The sequence below is a fragment of the Phoenix dactylifera genome, chromosome 5 (assembly GCF_009389715.1).
Source record: "Phoenix dactylifera cultivar Barhee BC4 chromosome 5, palm_55x_up_171113_PBpolish2nd_filt_p, whole genome shotgun sequence".
Classification (NCBI taxonomy): Eukaryota; Viridiplantae; Streptophyta; class Magnoliopsida; order Arecales; family Arecaceae; genus Phoenix; species Phoenix dactylifera.
The window spans coordinates 4,703,344-4,713,245 of NC_052396.1; the positions used below are offsets into that span (position 1 = coordinate 4,703,344).

At 57.6% G+C, this 9,902-nt stretch overlaps 1 pseudogene; it reads right to left on the bottom strand.

Annotated features, from left to right (window-relative positions):
* Positions 1–360: 360 nt before the first annotated feature.
* The window catches only part of LOC103712165, a 16,318-nt pseudogene continuing 6,776 nt past the window's right edge, over positions 361–9,902 (bottom strand).

Below are 9,902 nucleotides of genomic sequence, written 5' to 3' on the forward strand. Positions count from 1 at the left end.
TGCTTTCGCTCTACCAACTTGTGGTTCACGTCCAAGTCTGTACTTGGGGTTAAGATTGACCCTGATCCACACAGAGAAAAAGTGTTAACCTAGTGGGTTGAGGTAAGAATTGAGCTTGATCTCCAGGAAGAGAACAAAAAAAGCATCAATGCAGTGAAGAGTGTGAACGAGGGAGAGAGAGTCCGAAGATGTACTGATGATGTGGAGTACATCTGTTTCAGATGCTAGCTTCCACCAACCCTAATCTAACTTTAAATTGCAACCAGATGCACATCACTAAGACTCATACTGGATCACCCTGAACAGCAAGTAGAATATTGCTCTCATCTCAATGCTCATGCTTCCAATGCGTCCAATATATTAGCACTTAATAAATAGGCTCCACTTGTGAAAATTACACCAATATAATAGATTAGAAAACAAAATAACCACCAGAAGCTTAATTCTCAACATCTAATATATCTCTAATAAGTTTAATTTAACGCCAGGCAACCTAGCAATTGGGTTTATCCACCGTTCTTTTTTCCGTGGTATCATCCCAGCAAATTGCTCAATTTAGGTATGACGCAAAGTAACAATTACAAAACTTCCTCCTATATTCTTTCCTAGGAATTAGGAAAAGAAGAAATGAGAGAAAAACAAAAGAACAGGAAAGGAAAACCCTAGAGCCAATCGAGACCGTCCATCCTACACCCCGTTGGCGTCGTCATCGTAGATCAGCAGATCCGGTTCCCCGTCCGCCAGCGCCGGACCCGGCGGCCGACCCTACTGAGCACCCCGTCGATGGCCAGATCCACGGCGTCCTTCCGCGCCCGGAGCGCCGCCGAGCTGCCGTGTCGCCGGTACATCACCCTTGGCGCCAGCTCCAGGACCTTCTTCCGCATCCGCCGCACCTCCGCCGGCGGTATCGCCGCCAGAACGTCGGCGATCCGGAGCCCGTTGAAGACAACCTCCTCTTTCGGAATAAATACCGAGAACTCCTCGAACCGGTCCTTCGGGAGGTGCCACCCGTACTGCGCCCGCGCCCCCGATCTCCTCGAAGAACACCGGGATGCACCCAGCCAGGATCCCGTCGAAGGTGGACGCCTGGTCGGCGTGTCGCCGGGCGGCTGGAGGCAGAAGTTGGACCGGAGCATGGGCCGCATGAACCGGATGGGGTCGTGAGAGGCAGGACCCCTCGGAGCAGTCGACCACCTCGCAGATGTCGGTCCGGTTCTCACACTGGGCCCGGATGCTGCCGGCGAATGTTGGGGCCGCCTCCGCCACCGCCGCCGACGAAGAGCATGAGGTTGGTGCGGGCGGGCGGGGCGGGCTCGGGCGAGCCAAGCTTCGAGGCGGGCGAGGGTGCCCGGGTGGAAGGAGGTGGGGTGGGGGACGGCGCGCTCCTGCCAGGGCGAGGGGCGGGCCTCGAGAGAGAGGACGGTGACGTTCAGGAAGTCGGGGAGGTGGAGGAAGGAGGTGCCCCAGAGGGGGGGGTCGGCGTCGAGGTCCTGGGAGAAGTCCCAGGCGGGGCGGGCGAGGACGAGGAAGTGGTCGTGGCCGCGGCGCCGACCCCAGATGGCGGGTCGGTCGCGGCGGATGAAGTCGGCGAGGTCGCGGCCATGGAGGCGCAAGAGTTGGAAAAGGGCGGATGGTTATAGGAAGGGGAGGGCGTCGAGGGCGGCGTAGTACGGGAGGAAGACGGCGTCGGCAAGGGCCGGTCGGGGGTGAGGCAGGGGTATTCGAGAAGGCGGCGGTGGAAGAAGGGCTCGAGCATGTGGGGTCGGTGCGGGTACCAGCTCCGGGAGCGGTTGTGGGTGCGGGGGCCGAGGCCGTGGTTGCCGAGATAGGGGCAGAAGTTGCCGTCGTCGTAGAGGGGGAAGGCGTCGCAGGATTGGAGCAGGTCGGTGTTGAACCGCGGCGGGAGGTCGCGGATGTGAATCCACCGCCCTTCGCACTCCGTCCTCCGCTGCGCCCTCTTCTTCCTTTACGACGGCGACTTCCTCCTCCTTTTCTAATAATGGAAGGCCGCCGCCGGTTTTGGAGGTGAATCGGGATCGGGCTTGGCAGGGGACGAGGAGGAGAACAGAGAGGACGAGAGAGATGATAACAAGAACGGAGGGGCGAGCCATGGACGCGAACGAGAGGGGAGGAGAAGAAGAGAGGAAAGCATAAAAAGGCGTCTTCGTTCCTTTTTTGGTACAAAAGTTGTCTTCGTTTTGGAATCTTGTCATCTCTATTCAGAAAATTACCATCAATTGATTGATTTCCTATTTTGTCGTCCTTTGTGTTTTTGCCCATCAATTTTTAGTAAGGTGGAATTGGAAATTGGAATATTTTTCACCGCGAACTCCGCCCCTCGCGATGAGAGGTGCGGTGGAGTGGGAGAAGCGATAAAGGAAAGCAAGCGGCCAGGAACTCACGTGCTCGTCTACGGTTCCTCCCCTCCTTCCTCTTCTTCTCTCTTTTCCTTCTTCCTCCGTCCTGCATCACACCGTCAATCGATGGAAGTGGTTCTCGATGTTCCAGTACTTGAATTAACACTAACTGCGGGATTGATAGCGTGGGAATTTACAGTTCAAATTTCTAGGTGTTTCTGATTTCTCGAGCTGAGTTTGAACTAGATTTCCACATCTTTCTTTCTCTGATTTTACTCTTTCCCCGGCTCCTTAGGATTTGTTTGCTTTGTTCCATCAAATCCAAGCGAAAGAAATTTTTACTACCGCATCAAATTCTGGCTTCGGTGCTCACAAATTCACTCCTATAATTGCGGCCCCGCAATGGCGGTGAGGGTGGGGGAGGCAGTGGAAATCCTCGTTCTTGCTCGTTCTTTCAATTCTGCTTCTTTGCCTATTTCTTTTCTGGTTTCCGTCGTTTCTTTGATATTTTGTATGATGAACGGAAGCCCGGCCCGGAGAATCCATCGCGTTGAGATCTATGCCGCATCCTACGTATCTTACATCCTGCTTTGTGGGTGGAATCCATTGAGTCGGTGTAATCTAAAATATATATATGTATAATTTTTTTTGGTCAGTACAATTCTATATTAATTTATATTTTTATTAATATATTTATTAGAGTATTTTTTAGAGCTCCTGCAAAAAATAAAAAATTATATCAGCTTATAATATTTTTATTGTTAGTATAATTATTATACCATCTGTTGCTGGTGGTCCAAACCGTGAACGATTGACACGACGGTGTGAACGGGGTTCCGCCTGAGTTGTCTTGGTTGGTGCTGGTTGCGCTCCACCTTCCGCCAAGGAACCTGCAAACAAGCCTTGCACCACCACCAGGGTGGTGATGGCCCTCCGACGGTCAAGTCAGAGGAGATTGGAGGAGGAGAGATGATAATCACAAGTGGGAGAGAGTGCTCTGGGAGGTCTTGCTTACCTCCCCCCCTTCTCCCCCCAGCCGCGTATATACCTGGCTGGGAGGTCCCTCAGGGGGGTTTGTCGTCGTGGGGCACGATAGAATGGCCACTGACATGGCCGTTACCGGGCGTCGTGGAGCAGCGCTGGGTACGGCCATGACAGGGCGTAGTGGAGCTCCGCTTTGTACGGTTGATACAGGAGATCGTGGGCAGCATCGGGTACAGCCGTTGCAGGGAGTAGTGGAGCAGGAGGCCGCGGCGTGCCTCTGGAGAATAGCCTGTCGTTATCAAAAGATCTCCGACTCGGGGTCGGAGTGCTGGATCATAGGGCAGCCGACCCGGGGTCGGGCTGCGAAGCCGAGGAGGTCCGACTCGGGGTCGGAGTGCTGGATCATAGGGCAGCCGACCCGGGGTCGGGCTGCGGAGCCGAGGAGGTCCGACTCGGGGTCGGAGTGCTGGATCATAGGGCAGCTGTAGCTTTCCTGGATACGCGTGCCGATCACGTGGGGCATGGCGGCTTAATTCCCCCATAACAGTAGCCCCCCACTTCCGAGCCTGGAACCAGAAGGGGAACAGGTGAAGGGAGTGATGTTTCGAGATTGCCGCCATCCTTCGGAGAGGCGCGCGCGCTTCAAGCTTCCCGCCTTCTTTATGGCGTATGGCGGTTGCTGCTGACCTGGCAACCTGAGGATTTCGGCGGACATCCTTCCTTAATGGTGTCGATTCGCCTTTGGGGTGCGAGCGACCCTTCGGCGGCCAGGCGTCTTCTGGCGCCATCGAGGCGTCACTTGCCCTTTCGCCTATTTAATCGGGGGCCCTCCCCCGTCCGTCTTCTTCTTTACGGACATTTTCGAGTTTCTCCTTTGCGCTGCCATTGTTGCCGCCGAAACGTTCGCTTGCTTTTCCTTTGACGCTCTCGGAGCCGTTCTTCCTCCTCTTCAAGTGAGTTTCCCACTCTTCTACTTTGAGCTCTTCATACTTTTTCTTTTTGTACTAGTGCACCCCAGTCGTTCCGGCCTTTCCCTCCTTCTTGACCCCGTCCTGACCGTAGATTTATTGGCCATTAGGGATGGGCGAAGTGGGAGCAGATAGCATCAAGTCAAAACTGGTCGCCGAGGACTTAGACGGATTTGTGGCTCGGTACCACCTTCCCGAGGCCTGCAATGTCACGCTCCCAGGGCCTGAGGAGAGGATGTCTCATCCTCCTCGAGGGAAGATCGCCATCAATGAGGGCATCCTCCAGGCCGGGTTCCGCTTTCCCCCTTCAGACCTAGTCTTACAGGTGCTCCGGGGTTTAGGAATGGCACCGACGCAACTGGTGCCGAACTCGTGGCGTGCTCTGACGGTCTTCCAGGTTCTCTGTCGCTTGCATGCGATTCCCGCCACCTTGAACGTTTTCTGGGAGCTCTACGGCCTGAGTGGCCACCCCCAGGATAAAGGGTGGTGGTGCTTCGCAGCGCGGCGAGGGTGCGGCCTTGTCAAGGAGGGTCCTACCTCCATTCACCACTGGAAGGAGCGCTTCTTTTTCGTTGATGCAGACCCCTCCTGGGAAATCAGGGCAATCTGGGGGACGCCGGTGAAGTCCCCAATTGGCCTGTCGAAGTTGTCGAGGGAGGAATCCGAGGGCGTCGCCGCCTTGAAGGGGTTGGTCGCCGAGGGCCAGCTTCCCCCGGTGGGGCCGCCTTATTTCTGAGGATACCTTGGTGAACGTCGGTTTGAGCTCGGTCCCCACGACCGTGAGTCCGCCATCGTTTTTTTAGCTCTTTTCTTCTCTTTCGTTCCTTCTTCCTTTCGGTTTCTCAGTCCCTGACTATCCCGTCCTTCTTGCAGAGGTCGACGACGTCATGCGGTCGGTGAAGTCGAAGGCTGTTGGTAGGGCGTCCCTGCTGGAAGCAGTCCGGAGGAGGAAACGAGCTCTTCCGAGCGGGGGCCCCACCGGCGAAGAAGTCCCGTAAGGAGATACCTCCGATGCCGACCGACGAGTCCGGGCCCACCGGGTCCGGGGCACCGACCGGCAGCTGACGCTGTATCAGCCCTCCGGTGGTAAGGTTGCCGCTACTCCGGAGGTGCCCACCTGAGCCTGCTCAAGACCGGACGGGTCCGACGTGATCGGTCCCCGACCCGGCCTTCGACTCGGTCGGCTCCTGATGACTCGAGGAGGGACGCGCCGAGGCCCCCGGCCGAGCGGGACCCTATCAATTCTTGGGGCGACCCCCGCCCCGAGCGCGATCAGCCCGGACTCTTCCCCAGGCGATGGATAAGGGTAAGGCTGCAGAACCACCATCCGGCTCCGGGGAGAAATCGGGGTCTGCCTTCACTACCGATGGCGCCCGAAATCTCATCGAAACAGTGTTGCTGGAGAAGGACCGTCGGCGGGTCCGGGAGTTGGATGTCTCTGACGTTGGGGCCGCCAGCTGCGTCTGTCTCATGTCGGTGAGTGTTCTTCTGGCCGTCTTTCACCATTTATTGGCTCTGTTGTTCTCCGCCTGACTCCCTTATTTTTTCTATTTCTTAGCTCGCCCAGTACATGATCCGTCTGGAGGAGTGCTACAAGGAACAGGCGGGGCTTTTGGCGAAGGCCGAGGACCGGCTGAAAGCAATGGAAGAGGGAGGCCGGGCTGCGGCAGGCAGGACGACCGGGGACCTCGAGGCGAGGCTCCGGGAGGCCGAAGAGCGGGCACTCGGCTTCGCCGCCCTGGAGGAGCAACTGTCAGAGGCTCGGGAGCAACTCAAAGCCGCCTCGGGCCTCGAAAGCAGGGTCAAGAAGGCGGAGGAACGGGCTGAAAAGCAGTCCCGGAAGATCGCGGACTATCGAGAGCGGTGGGAGAAGGCCCAGCGGTCTGCCGACAACGCCTGCGACCGAATCCGCTCTTTTGAAGCCAAACTAGGCGAACTGGAGTCGGCCCTGGAGAAGTCATGCACGGACGTCCAAGAGCTCCGTTCGCGCCTGAAGGAAGCCGAGGCCGCTCGGGTTGCTACCGAGGCGAAGCATAAAGAGGCTCAGGCTGATCTGCTGAGGGTCTCCTCTGAGGCCGAAGGCCGGATTGTGGCGAAGGTCTTGGAGGCCAAGGCTCAGATTATGGAGCGAGCTGAGGCGGAGCTGGCCGAGAAGAGGGCGGAAATCGGGCGTCAGGCGGTAGAGGCTTATCGCCAGTCCGCCGAGTTCGCCCATGATATGTCGGAGGCAGTGCGGACCTATCGCCAGTCTGACGAGTTTGTCCATGACGCGTCGGACGCGGGGGCCGAAGCCTTCACCTTGGGCTTCGAGGAGGGCCTGGCAAGGGTGTCGGCTAAGTATCCCGAAGTTGACCTGAGCGAGATCTCCCTCCTGGACTCCTCTCCGGCGCCATCGCCTGCTGGTTCTCCTGCTGCTTCCCTACCTCCCGCGGACGAGCCCGGCGTTCCCGACCCGGGAGTTCCTCCAAGCTGACCTCTTGTACCTTTCATTGTCTTTTTTATTTTTGTATGTCGGCGTTTTGCCCAATTGTATGGGCCTCGGCCCTGAAAATTAATGCACGTTGAATATTTCTTCATCTCGCCCTCGTCCTCTTTTTTTTTTTTTTTTTTTTGCTCTTGGTTGCTTCTTGCTGACTTTTGATTCCCGAAGTTCTTCCGGCGCTAGGCCAGGCATCCGAGGGTTAAACCTCAGGAAACTCTTCCGGCGCTAAGCCAGGCATCCGAGGGTTAGGCCTCAGGAAATTCTTCCGGCGCTAAGCCAGGCATCCGAGGGTTAGGCCTCAGGAAATTCTTCCGGCGCTAAGCCAGGCATCCGAGGGTTAGGCCTCAGGAAACTCTTCCGGCGCTAGCCAGGCATCCGAGGGTTAGGCCTCAGGAAACTCTTCCGGCGCTAAGCCAGGCATCCGAGGGTTAGGCCTCAGGAAATTCTTCCGGCGCTAAGCCAGGCATCCGAGGGTTAGGCCTCAGGAAACTCTTCCGGCGCTAAGCCAGGCATCCGAGGGTTAGGCCTCAGGAAACTCTTCCGGCGCTAAGCCAGGCATCCGAGGGTTAGGCCTCAGGAAATTCTTCCGGCGCTAAGCCAGGCATCCGAGGGTTAGGCCTCAGGAAACTCTTCCGGCGCTAAGCCAGGCATCCGAGGGTTAGGCCTCAGGAAATTCTTCCGGCGCTAAGCCAGGCATCCGAGGGTTAGGCCTCAGGAAATTCTTCCGGCGCTAAGCCAGGCATCCGAGGGTTAGGCCTCAGGAAATTCTTCCGGCGCTAAGCCAGGCATCCGAGGGTTAGGCCTCAGGAAATCTTCCGGCGCTAAGCCAGGCATCCGAGGGTTAGGCCTCAGGAAATTCTTCCGCTCGCTGGTCGGCCAGGCTGGCGCAAGCCGAGCGACCGGTCGGGGCTTCCGGCTAGTCTGCTCCCGGGATGATCATCGGGTTAGCCAGGCATCCGAGGGTTGTCAGCCTCAGGGAAATTCCGCTCGTTGGTCGGCCAAGGCTGGCGCAAGCCGAGGCGACCGGTCGGGGCTTCCGGCTAGTCTGCTCCCGGGATGATCATCGGGTTAGCCAGGCATCCGAGGGCCGAGCCTCGGGAGATTCCACTCGTTGGTCGGCCTAGGCTGGCGCAAGCCGAGGCGACCGGTCGGGGCTTCCGGCTAGTCTGCTCCCGGGATGATCATCGGGTTAGCCAGGCATCTGAGGGTTGTCAAGCCTCAGGGAAATTCCGCTCGTTGGTCGGCCAAGGCTGGCGCAAGCCGAGGCGACCGGTCGGGGCTTCCGGCTAGTCTGCTCCCGGGATGATCATCGGGTTAGCCAGGCATCTGAGGGTTGTCAAGCCTCAGGGAAATTCCGCTCGTTGGTCGGCCAAGGCTGGCGCAAGCCGAGGCGACCGGTCGGGGCTTCCGGCTAGTCTGCTCCCGGGATGATCATCGGGTTAGCCAGGCATCCGAGGGCAGCCTCGGGAATTCCACTCGTTGGTCGGCCAAGGCTGGCGCAAGCCGAGGCGACCGGTCGGGGCTTCCGGCTAGTCTGCTCCCGGGATGATCATCGGGTTAGCCAGGCATCTGAGGGGCAGCCTCGGGAAATTCCACTCGTTGGTCGGCCACTTGTCGCTCGCCGCCCATCGGGGTTTCTCCGTGCCCAGCCGCGACCGTGTTTCTCCTCTCCTCCAAGCGTTGCCTGGGGGGAACACGAGAAGGGTATTAAACGCTAATTAATGCGTTACCTGGGAAATCAGATCGCCAGTTGCTGCTGGTGAGGAGTGTTAGTTGAGCGGCCGCGATACGCGGGTTCTTCGAGGAGGATGCGGCCTGGGCGCGAGCGGAGACAGTGGACCTAGGGGTATACGTCACCCGGATTGTCCTGCACAAAGAATGCGATTTAAGGAGAATGACGCTTAGGAAATCGCGGGGAGATACGCCTCGGGAGCCGGAACGGCTCCGGATTCAGTGCGCCTGCATTTATTGGAGCCACCCGTATCGAACTACCAGGGGGCCGCAGCTTGGCTATAAATACAGGTGCAGGTACGATGGAATTTGCCAAGCCGGAGCTGCAGGTTGCCATGGATCGCGGACCTCCTCCTTGGCATATGACTGAGAGACTCCTGTCGAAGGAAAGGGGAGGCGCTCCCCTTACGACTTCAGCCAACTAGCCGTTTCATCTGGGATCAACAAGGAGGGTCTCCCCGGCGGAACTCCGCTCTAGGCGTTTCATCCGGGATCACATCTCCCCTCCTTGAAGTTCAGCCTCCCGGTTGAGCTCTGCGCCGGACGCTCAATCCGGGACCGCGCCACCATATGCTCTCCCCCTTGAATCCCTTCTCTTCCCTACCACTGGGGAAGATGGGAATATCCTTTGGAGGCGGCGTTTCCCTGGGGGCAGCGGGAGCTTCTTCTGCGGCGGCTCCTCGTCTTTTTGGTGAGGTGCTGGATGGCGCCTCCGGTTAGAAGCACCCACTTCTGGCGACTGCAGCCGCCCTGGATTGAGGGTTTGGGTCCCCACCTCTTCTTTACTTTCTTTACTCCCTAATTCCTCTGGGAATTCCTTGTAATCACACGAGCACGCCATTGTAACCAGAAATTATTGAAATGAAAAGTGTTGCACCTTTTTAAATTGTCTTTCTGGCCTTGTTGTTCTACTGGTAATACATCCGCAGGTTAGCGGAATTCCAGCCCCTTGGAATTTCTTGGCCATCTAGGGCTTCCAACTGGTAGGAGCCAGGTCGGTTTACCCAACGAACTTTATACGGGCCTTCCCAATTTGGCGCTAGCTTCCCCCTTCCGTAGGTTGAGATGCCTTAGCTCGCCTCAGCACCAGATCTCCAATTCTGAAAAGCTTCGGTCGGACTTTGGAGTTGTAATATCGGGCCACCCTCTGCTGATACATTGCCATCCGAACCTGAGCCATTTCCCTTGCCTCTTCCAAGAGATCCAAGTTCCCTCGGAGTTGCTCTGAATTGGCCTCGGGTCGGTGCGCGGCCACCCGAGGCGAGGGGTCCGAGCTCCACGGGGGCAACGGCTTCCGTGCCATAGGTTAGGCTGAAAGGCGTCTCTCCAGTAGGAGTCCGTTGCGTGTCCGATACGCCCAAAGGACATTCTCGGAGTTCC